The following is an 11074-nucleotide window of genomic DNA, read 5'->3' on the forward strand; positions in this document are numbered from 1 at the left end:
TTAAAAATCACCATTAATTTTAACTGTAGTTTGGTGTGCGCATGCTACAGCTTGAAATGCCAAGATATAAATTTTGTGCCAGACCAGATTCGAACCCAGGAATGCGGATTTCGTGGACACCTAAGAGTTTGGAATCTAGGGCAAACAACGACACGATGGAACAGTAACCTTCCGAAAGAGCCAATCCTGCGAAAGTGGGTATCTGTGTTTGAATTTCGGTCCAGCACCAATGTTTTCAACACATCAAGTTCAAATACTATAACAAACGAGTGCCCTGTCACCTTAAAGGGGGATTGATTCACTAATAAGATGAAATTTGCGAAGGCTTACTGTTAACTTTCTACTTGCCGCGACCTCCGCCTCTGTTTGGCCCAATCAACTCCCACACACCTCCAGTCGTTATTGAAGGGACATAATGTTTAATGTGGACTTGACACAGTGCAGTTCTACGTTATTCAATTGGCGTTGCCTTAAATGTGAATCGAACCCAGGCCTAAAGCACATAAGGATTCCGACTGACGATCGCCCTACACTTAGAGCTAGTTATAATTTTGTCGTAATGGAGGACGCTCTACACAGGAAGAGAACTCTGACTTTATGAAAGCAGATTACAGCCTATTGAAAATATTGTAAAATCTATAATTGATTTTGTATTCACTAATATAAAATCACATGGCGCCCATTTGTACGAACTGGAAACATGGTAAGAGGCTGGCATTTCTACACGAACCACTGCTTTCCACTGTAGCCGCCTTGGCGCTGTGTTTATTAATGGTCAAGTGGCAATCATGGGACAGTCTAACCGGGATTCGAAAATATGCAGCGCATTCACCTCTTTACTTAATAAACTGCACTTTCTTTCATATAATTACGTAGGCAACGGCGTTGAGACCATTTCTCATGCAGCATATAACGTGAAGGACATTGATGTAATCTATCACTGCAGGCAAAATTTTCGTAAAATGTAGAATAATTCAGGAATTAATGCCGATTTTGTTTGGTGTCTTGTCACGTAGATTGCTATAAATAAATTTATCAAACGCCATTTTTTATTTGAGGTTCTAGAATTATTCTTGCGGTGAGTTATTGAATGTTAGACGTTCGAAGCTTGTGATGATCGTTGTTTAAGCATTAGGAAACAGTGCGTGAGACGGAAAAAAGTCTAGCGGTTGTGACTTTTTTTCTCCTTGGATATAATGGAGGGATGGAGGCAACATGAAACATATGTGCCGTGTATGGGGTAAATGTATCGAAGAAATCACGTCTGGAAATACCTTTCCTGTTCCAAGCAGGATTCTTCCACATTAAAGAAGACCAGTGAGCTTTGATAATCTACGTTTTTTGTGGTTTACCACTACAGTCCACGTCATTCGACCTAATTACTGCCAAACAGTACGAACTGTGACAATTTAATCTTCGTTAGACACTTGCATTCAGTGGGCAATGTCGGGGAAAAAAGAAAGAAAGGGAGATTTTGGCTAAACATACCATAGACTACAAGATCATTAGAGACAAAGTAGGGGCTTGGTTGGAAAGCCATCACTGCCATACTTATCCTCATTTTACACCCTCAAGCGTTTACCTTTCTCACTCATTAGCGTACAACAATCAAGATGATTTCTTTGTTGACGAAAATGTAGTCTGGCCCCAGCTGCCAGAGACTGTGGTCATGTGTGTGTGAGTTGCGTTTGCGTGAGTGTCTGCGTGTTGTCTAATTTTGACAATCGCCTTGTCGGACGAAAGCTAATTTTGTGACAGGCTTTTGTGCCTTTCTGTGACTCAGCATCTCAGCGATATGGTGAGTAGCAACTATCCTTTTCATTATGTTGTTACATTCCGTCCTGGATTTTCCATCGTTTGATTCAGTATAAACTTGGTTTGACGACATGTTTATCTCTGCACCAGTAGCTTTCGAAAGGGGTGTAATCCAGAAACTGCCTGATCATCATCAGACTGTTTTCGTTAATGTGAGAGAATATATTGTTGATGATTCATATCTCTCTTATATTTTTCTGCTATATTCAATAAACCAACGAGGAGTGGTAAAACAATGCAATGTTCTAATGCAAATGATTTACAACTTACCATGGTAACCGTACAACGAAAATCTAATTTAATGAAACAAATATTGTACATAATACGAGCCCGAACAAAACTAAACACATTAAGATATTTCACAACGTGAGTCCTGTGTACTACCCAAAAAACGTTTAGGGTCTACCGGAAAAATATGTAAATCTGACAGTGAGTGTGGATCCGAAAAGAGACTAAGTGCCACACATAAATCAATCAAATTATGTATTCACAAAAAACTGAAAATTATATCAGTTTAAGCAGAAAATATGAATTTTAACTAGGGTGGAATTCCGCAATTTCTTACATTTTTTCTCCCTAGATCTTGCGGGTACTAAGTCAAGGTTGCGATAAGACTTAACATTGTTAAGTTAAGTTTTCCTCAGCAATTATCGATCCGGAAGCTTGTAGCTCAGAAAAAGAAGAAGTAAAAATATGAAAAATTTTCTAGCTCACCAGTGAGGGTGAGAGAAAGAACTATTGCTTCTTCCCCATCACAAAGCGGCCACGTTATCACTTAGCTATTGTGCCAGTACAGCATACAATATGTTCTCCTCATTAAAATGATTATAGTGATAGATAACGATCTACAGGACCAGTCCAAGGTCCCTACGGTGGTCACGATTGTGTCAAGCTGAGTATGATGAGGAAGATCTGTTCACACTGAGAGCGTCAAGAAACAATTATTCAGAGTGAAACATTTACACTACTGGCCATTAAAATTGCTACATCCCGAAGATGACGTGCTACAGACGCGAAATTTAACCGACAGGAAGAAGATGCTGTGATATGCAAATGATAGCTAAGCTTTTCAGAGCATTCACGAAGGTTGGCGCCGGTGGCGATATCTACAACGTGCTGACATGAGGAAAGTTTCCAACCGATTTCTCATGCACAAACGGCAGTTGACCGGCGTTGCCTGGTGAAACGTTGTTGTGATGCCTCGTGTAAGGAGGAGAAATGCGTACCATCACGTTTCCGACTTTGATAAAGGTCGGATTGTAGCCTATCGCGATTGCGGTTTATCGTATCGCGACATTGCTGCTCGCGTTGGTCGAGATCCAATGACTGTTAGCAGAATATGGAATCGGTGGGTTCAGGAGGGTAATACAGAACGCCGTGCTGGATCCCAACGGCCTCGTATCACTAGCAGTCGAGATGACAGGCATCTTATCAGCATGGCTGTAACGGATAGTGCAGCCACGTCTCGATCCCTGAGTCAACAGATGGGGACGTTTGCAGGAGAACAACCATCTGCACGAACAGTTCGATGACGTTTGCAGCAGCATGGACTGTCAGCTCGGAGACCATGGCTGCGGTTACCCTTGACGCTGCATCACAGACAGGAGCGCCTGCGATGGTGTACTCGACGACGAACCTGGGTGCACAAATGGCAAAACGTCATTTTTTTGGATGAATCCAGGTTCTGTTTACAGTATCATGATGGTCGCATCCGAGTTTGGCGACATCGCGGTGAACGCATATTGGAAGCGTGTATTCGTGATCGCCATACTGGCGTATCACCCGGCGCCATGGTATGGGGTGCCATTTGTTACAGGTCTTGGTCACCTCTTGTCCGCATTGACGGCACTTTGAACAATGGACGTTACATTTCAGATGTGTTACGACCCGTGGCTCTACCCTTCATTCTATCCCTGCTAAACCATACATTTCAGCAGGATAATGCACCATCGCATGTTGCAGGTCCTGTACGGGCCTTTCTGGATAAAGAAAATGTTCGACTGCTGTCCTGGCCAGCACCTCCAGATCTCTCACCAATTGAAAACGTCTGGTCAATGGTGGCCGAGCAACTGGCTCATCACAATACGCCAGTCACTACTCTTGATGAACTGTGGTATCGTGTTGAAGCTCCATGGGCAGCTGTACCTGCACACGCCATCCAAGCTCTGTTTGACTGTATGCCCAGGGGTATCAAGGCCGTTGTTACGGCCAGAGGCGGTTGTTCTGGGTACTGATTTCTCAGGATCTATTCACCCAAATTGCGTGAAAATGTAATCACATGTCAGTTCTAGTATAATACATTCGTCCAATGATTACCTGTTTATCATCTGCAATTCTTCTTGGTGTAGCAATTTTAATGGCCAGTAGTGTATTAATCAGAAATACGGATTGTTTTCCCCAAGCGTTGGCAGTTCAGTCAGGCCAGCAGTGCCTGCAGGGTGATCTACGAAGTGCTCTCGTTGAGACTCGCCATCCGATTCAACCACTGATACTCGCTGTCGTGCAGAGTTCGACCCGCAGCCTCCATGTAGGAGACAGAGGCTGGCAGCATCATTGTTGGCTGCAGGACTGTGGCGAGCAGCAACAGTGTCTACCCTTCACGATGGGAGATAGCGTACAGTTTCTCGGCCCTGCTGATCAAGCATCCAGTAAGTTAGCAGGATGATGGCGGTCTGTGCACCCCATCTGTGATGATTCGGAAATTGACGCTGCTGCTTGCGACTCCATAGATGACTGTAGACGATTAGGTTCACAGTGGGTTGACTGACATAGCCACCTCTACATCACGGGACTAGTGCAGCTGCGAGTGAGAATAAAAAAAGGCGTCGTATTTATGCTGGCAGTTTCCGTGCGCTCTGCTGCGGTGGGAATAGCACTGACATCACGTGTAATCTTTCTCTTCTTTGCTGCATTAGTGGATGAATAGTTACTGTTCAGTCATAACTGGGTTTTCCTGCACACTCTGTCCTGTCACCAGTACAACGATATATCTGCCTGTTGCCATGACGTCATTGTGCTTCGTCTGCGGTCTTTGGCACTGGTCACTGACTCAGGCGGCTTACTTTCGGTCCCGCCAGTGGAGAACTTTAACAAATTTTTAGTGTTTGCCTTTAGCACTATTTCGGGGTGCAACAGTTCGAACATTATGATTTACCTCGAATAAACCGATTTATTGAGAAATAGTCAGCACGAATTTGAAAATATGTATATTGTGAAGCACAGCTAGCTCTTTATTCACAAGAAGTGATGATTGCTATCGACAGGAGATCTCAAACTGATTAGATATTTGTCGATTTCCGGAAGGCTTTTGTCACTGTTCCTCACAAGCGACTTCTAATCAAATTGCGTGCCTATGGCGTACCATCTCAATTGTGCGACTGGATTCGTGATTTCCTGTCAGAAAGGTCACAATTTGCAGTAACTGACGGGAAGTCATCGAGTTAAACAAAAGTGATGTCTGGAAAGTGTTATAGGTCCTCTGCTGTTCCCAAGCTATGGAAACGATTTAGGAGACAATCTGAGCAGCCCTCTTAGATTGTTTGCAGATGATGCTGTCATTTACCATGTCTTAAAGTCATCAGATGATGAAAAACAATCGCAAATGATTTAGACGAGGTATCTGTTTGGTGTGAGAAGTAGCAATTGACTCTAAATAATGAAAACTGTGAAGTCATCCACACGGGTACTAAAAGCAATCCACAAAATTTCGCTTACACGATAAATCACACAAATATAAATGATGCGGATTCAACTAAATACTTTTGGATTACAATTACGGATAATTTATAATGGAACAATCACATAGATGATGTTGTGCGGTAAGCTAATCAAAGACTGCAACGGCACACCGAAGACTCTGCCTACTCTACGCTTTTCGATCCTCTTATCCTCTTCTGGAGTATAGCTGCACTGTGTGGAATATACATTTGATAGAAGTGATAGTGTACAGCGAAAATGTACAAAGAAGAACTCCTTTTGCATTATCGCTAAACAGGAGAAAGAGTGTCGCAGGTGTGATAAGCGAGTTGGGATGTCAGTCATTAAAACTATGACTTTTTCGTCGTAGACGGATGTCTTCACGAAATTTCAGTCACCAAATTTATCCTCTGAATGTGAAAATATTTTGTTGGCGCTACCTAGTCTGGAGAAATGATCATTTTCTTATAATCAGAGAGTAGAACGTTAAAGAAACAGCTTAAAGGTGGTCCACTTAACCATCTGCCAGATACTTACTTGTGAACTGCAGAGAAGTCATATAGATGTAGCCGTAGATAGAGGAGACAATTCACAACATAAAATTTAAGAATAGTTGCACAGTGGGCGTGGAACGAAATTCCTGGAATCATATCATAGATCGGATAACCTAAAGAAGATTATTTATTGGAAATGAGAAGAAAATACCAAATGAATTTAGCAGAAAATTTCTGAACAACTCTAGGATGTTGATCGATGGTCGCGTTGCTGCCAAACATATTCTACAATGTTGCCAGTTCTTCACTAGACAGACCCGTTAGTGCAGCGAATGTGTTTCTTGAGCTGGCTAGTAACACTGGGAAAGCTCGCACTTAGGCGATGAGTCGGCACTTGTCACGTTAACTGATAGCCGAAAAACCTAATGTGTAGGCCAATTAGTCTTATTCGCATTTCTGTAAATATGATTTGAGTATAAATTGTAGTTACGTATAATAGTCAAATGCACAAACTACGACTCAGACATCATAAATACAGAGCAAGGGGAATTATTTTGAGGTCCGTCCTATTCAGCAGCCTTCACAGCTATTTCTGTCTTTCTGTTCTAAGCGTTCAGCATAATAAAAACCCCATTCACTGGAAGCGATTTTTTGGCATCTACTGACTCTGTAAAATTAAGGGTAAATAACATTCCTTTTAATATTATCCATGTAAAAACGGTTTTCCTTGAGAATGCTTTCATTGTCACCATTCCTAACACATAATAGCACAAATGAACAGACAACGCTAATTACAAAACATGAACATCCATGAAGAAATATTATAAGCTGTGGAAAACACACAGTTTTAAGTAAGAAAAGGAAACTGTGCTAAGAAATGTTGCACAATAACCGAAAAATGCGGCTCATTAAGGAAATGAAACAGGTGAATGAGTGGAGTCCATGTTCGATTCCAACTTCTAATAACATGAAAAGGGAAGCAGATGTGATGAGAATATTGTACAATGAAGACAAAAACCTGACAGTAAACTCTCTAATATGCCATTCCTAATTGAAACTAAGTCTACAAAAACCAAATGAACGAAAATTATCATTTATTCATAGTGATTACAATATAACTGCTGGTGATGCTGCCGGAATAAAAACAAAAAGCGCCTAATGAATGAGGTTTTCAGTTTTCAGAGAGCGGAAGACAGATAGAATCCAAAGTAACAGGAAGAGGTTAATCTAGGTGAGCGTGGGACGGAATTTCTATGCATCTCCTCGCGGCTGACCTCTCACGTATTTGTTGTGTACCTCGTGTGTGGTACCAAAAAGTGTGGAAATGGAATCTAGGTGAGCGTGTGACGGAATTTCTATGCATCTCCTTGCAGCTGACCTCTCGCGTATTTGTTGTGTACCTGGCGCGTGATACCCAAAAGTATGGGAATGGGAATGAGCGTTTGGCGTCATTGGCCGGGAGGCCCCTTACGGGGCAGGTCCGGCCGCCTTGGTGCAGGTCTCATTACATTCGACGCCACATTGGGCGACCTGCGCGCCAGATGGGGATGAAATGATGATGAAGACAACATAACACCCAGCCCCTGAATGGAGAAAATCCCCGACATAGGACGGCAGTCCGTCACACTGACCATTCCGCTATCCTTTTTTATTTTATATTGTTGATATCATTTTGTTCGATTTTGTTCGTTGTATTTCTTCGGTGCGGACGTCCTATGACGCTTGTTCAAGTTGATCGTTGATCCATTAACTCAGTTTTGTTAGTACAGAGGGCAGCTAACCCGCTGACCGAAAACGCTGAGCTACCGTGCCGGCATCTTCACGATTTTGGGTGTCATCCTTGCGCAGGGGCCATGCTAATTTTCTCTATCTCGTTTCAATTTTAGTATATGTACCGCCGAAGCGAGTACAGCTATCGGGGCTGACACCGAAAAGTATGATTTCACGAGATGGGAACTAAACCGGTGACCCGCAAGTCGTCACTCAGAGACTATAGTCGAACCACGACGGCAGATGACGCATAGCTCGGGCCATTGCACCCTCTCTTCGCAGAACAGTGACACACTGTTTTGGAGTGAACTGTAGCTTGCCAAACGTGTATTTAGTCAGTGGTCCTTAGTATGATGACGTTGGTGGATCCTCGCGTCCTGGTCGTGTTATTCCATCCTCACGATCACTATGACTTTAAAATGGAGTTAGCTCCATCAAGGCATTGCAATCGTCGGACGGGGACAGTCAGATGGAGTTACCTCCGTCGAGGCACTGAGATCTTCGCACAGGTCTCCTATATTCCTTGTATTGGAATCCCCTATCGTGATTTACATCTCAAGATTGCGATAGGGCTTGATGTAAAGAACGTGGACGTCTTCTCGATGCAGGATCATCATCTGTGACTTTGTAGGTGGCCCCTGACAAGCGACGTAGGATTCGGTATGGGCCTACTATGCATTTTAATAATTTTTCTAGTAGCCCAACCTCCCGCACAGACATAAAGATTCAGTCTACAAGGACGAGCCTAAAATTATGGCTACTAGTTCAGCAACGTGTGCTGAACCGTGTGCTTCAGAGTACTTGTGCTTACCTCAGCATTGTATTCTGTCATCTGATCTGCAAGAGATTGCCGCCTATTCTGCTTTGCAGGTTGAGCAAGCCTCTGACCTTCACTTCCTGTGATGAGGCGTGGACGTCCAATACTTTGTCATCTACTCGTGATTCCGCCTCCTTCATTCAGTTTCCGTAGATGCTCACGACAATAGCCTATGACAGCCACACAGCTTCACCGTTTCCGAGAGACTCCTTCCCAGGCGACAGACCATAAATATCCGTGCGTTGTCAAAGTCACTTGTGTCAGTGGATTTCTGCATTTGCTACCTATCTCGTCCCTAGAGTGATTTTCCATTAAGCTCTGCTCCTCTTTTTTATACGCTTTTCTTACAGCTTCACGTGCCTTCAACACCAGCAAGCTGCATTCACTTTCGTGGTGTGCAGTAGGCAGTGATCAGCGGGCTGAGACATGAACATTGTGTGTGCTGATGGAGCAGTTTTTACAAGATGAAGAAATAAAACTTACATAAATATTGAGTGGCTGATATTTTTTGCGTTTTAGACACTGGATGAATATTGTGACATTTCAAAACCATCAGAGAACGTTTTAGATGCGGAAATATTTAATATGAGAGTCCATTATGTCTTATACCAACTGTAGGCCTAAAAATGAAATTAATTGCGTTCTTCTAGTAAATCAGAGTTATTCAGACTGCCTTTTTATTTGTATGCTTGTCAGTTTAGCATAGTATTTTAGCCAACAAGTGTTTGGATGTTTATAGGCTTGATCAAGCTGATTTGGCACATTGACTCATTTACTCCCAAAAATTCTTAGGATGTTATTTTTGAGAAACATGTGATTTGTAACAATTTAGACGTGGAAACAGCACTGGGAAATTTGATTCTAGTGGCCACACTTGTGTTTTACACATCGGTTTTGATGGCTATGTGTGTGTGTGTGTGTGGGGGGGGGGGATAACATTGTGATACTTTTACATGTGCGTATGAAGATGCGGATTTTAAACAATGAATTAAAACTGTGACATTGCAGTGCTGTAAGGAGGTCGGTGTTCCCCCTTAAAAGGGTGATAACGTTTTTGTCTGGTGAGATTATGTGAAACTCACTAACCCGAAGAAGTAGCAGGATGATAGGACATGTTTAAAGACACCAGGAAATAACTCCTGTGGTATTAGAGGAAGCTGGGATTACAAAAATTACAGGAGAAGGCACATGTTCGACAGCACTTTAGAGTATAGTAATATTAATCAATTATTCTAGTTTGTTACCCATATAATCAAATACAGTGTAAAACAATTTCTTTAATAAAAAGGATTTGACATATTTTTCGAACTCTTTTACTTGAGTGGTGCATTTTATAAGTTCTGGCAGCTTATTTTATGATGCTATAGCTGAATGATAAGCGCTCTTTTGACACACACTTGTGCTCGAACCTTTTACATGAATATGTCTTCATAATTTAGTATGGTGCTCATGCATAAGGAGCGTTTGGGATAAAGACTTTGTCCTTCTTCATGTACAGGCAGTACAGTTTCTAAAATGTGGATGCAGGGAACTTGAATCTAAAAAAAAAAAATTATTTCTATTGTTTGCTTTTTTATTATTCTGATTATTCTCTTTTGCTTCCTGAATGTTGCAAAGGCATGGGGAGAACACTTCAAAAGATAACATCATATCTTAACATCGAGGGTATCTGAGAAAAATACAAAGTTGTTACAATTTAGTGAGTTGCATTGCTGGATACGTTAACTTAGGGAGTTATGAGTTTAAGGAAGATATGTGAGAGTTTCATTTTAAGTTTCTCGTAGGCCAAGGCCTAGAAACGTCGTCTCAGTGATATTTTGAATTTCACAATTGTTCTTGTGAATTACTGCCTTTTCTGAATTTTTATTTTGCTGGGACAGAATTTGTAAAGTAACAGTTTTTTTTTGGTTTAAGATAAGACTTTTTCTATAGAGCAACTGGGAAACTTTATCTGTGATGACACCTGCAGTAGTGGTATGATATTCTCTATTTTTTTACTTCAGTAAGCAGACTGGCATCATTTGCAAACAATATTGCTTCTGTATCCTTTACTCGTTAGAGGAGGCCACTAATGTACACTAGGAAAAGAAATCTACATCATCTGCATCATACTCCGCAACCCACCTAATGGTGTGTGGTGGAGGGTACTTTTTATACCACTAAGTGAGCCCACCAAACCTGTTTCACTCGCGAATAGCGCGTGGGAAGAATGATTGTCGGTAAGCCTCTGTATTAGCTCTAATTTATCGAATTTTCTCCTCATGGTCATTATGCGAGATGTATGTAGGGGGAAGGAATACGTTGTCCGGCTTTTTCCGAAAAGTGCTCTCTCGAAATTTCAATAGTAAATGTCTCCGTGATGCACAACACCTCTCGTGTAACATCTGCCAATGGAGTTTGTTGAGCTTCTCCGTAATGCTCTCTTGCCGACTAAACGATCCCGTGACGAAACGTGACGCGCCTCGTCGGATCTTCTCTATCT

At 42.0% G+C, this 11074-nt stretch overlaps 1 non-coding gene across 1 annotated transcript; it reads right to left on the bottom strand.

Moving 5' to 3' along the window:
• Window positions 1-7808: 7808 nt before the first annotated feature.
• On the bottom strand, window positions 7809-7915 carry LOC126472265 (U6 spliceosomal RNA). Its single transcript, XR_007586392.1, has one exon. It is a non-coding gene; the product is annotated as a U6 spliceosomal RNA (small nuclear RNA).
• Between the last annotated feature and the right edge of the window lie 3159 nt (window positions 7916-11074).

This window comes from Schistocerca serialis, chromosome 3, assembly GCF_023864345.2.
Source record: "Schistocerca serialis cubense isolate TAMUIC-IGC-003099 chromosome 3, iqSchSeri2.2, whole genome shotgun sequence".
NCBI classification, from domain to species: Eukaryota; Metazoa; Arthropoda; class Insecta; order Orthoptera; family Acrididae; genus Schistocerca; species Schistocerca serialis.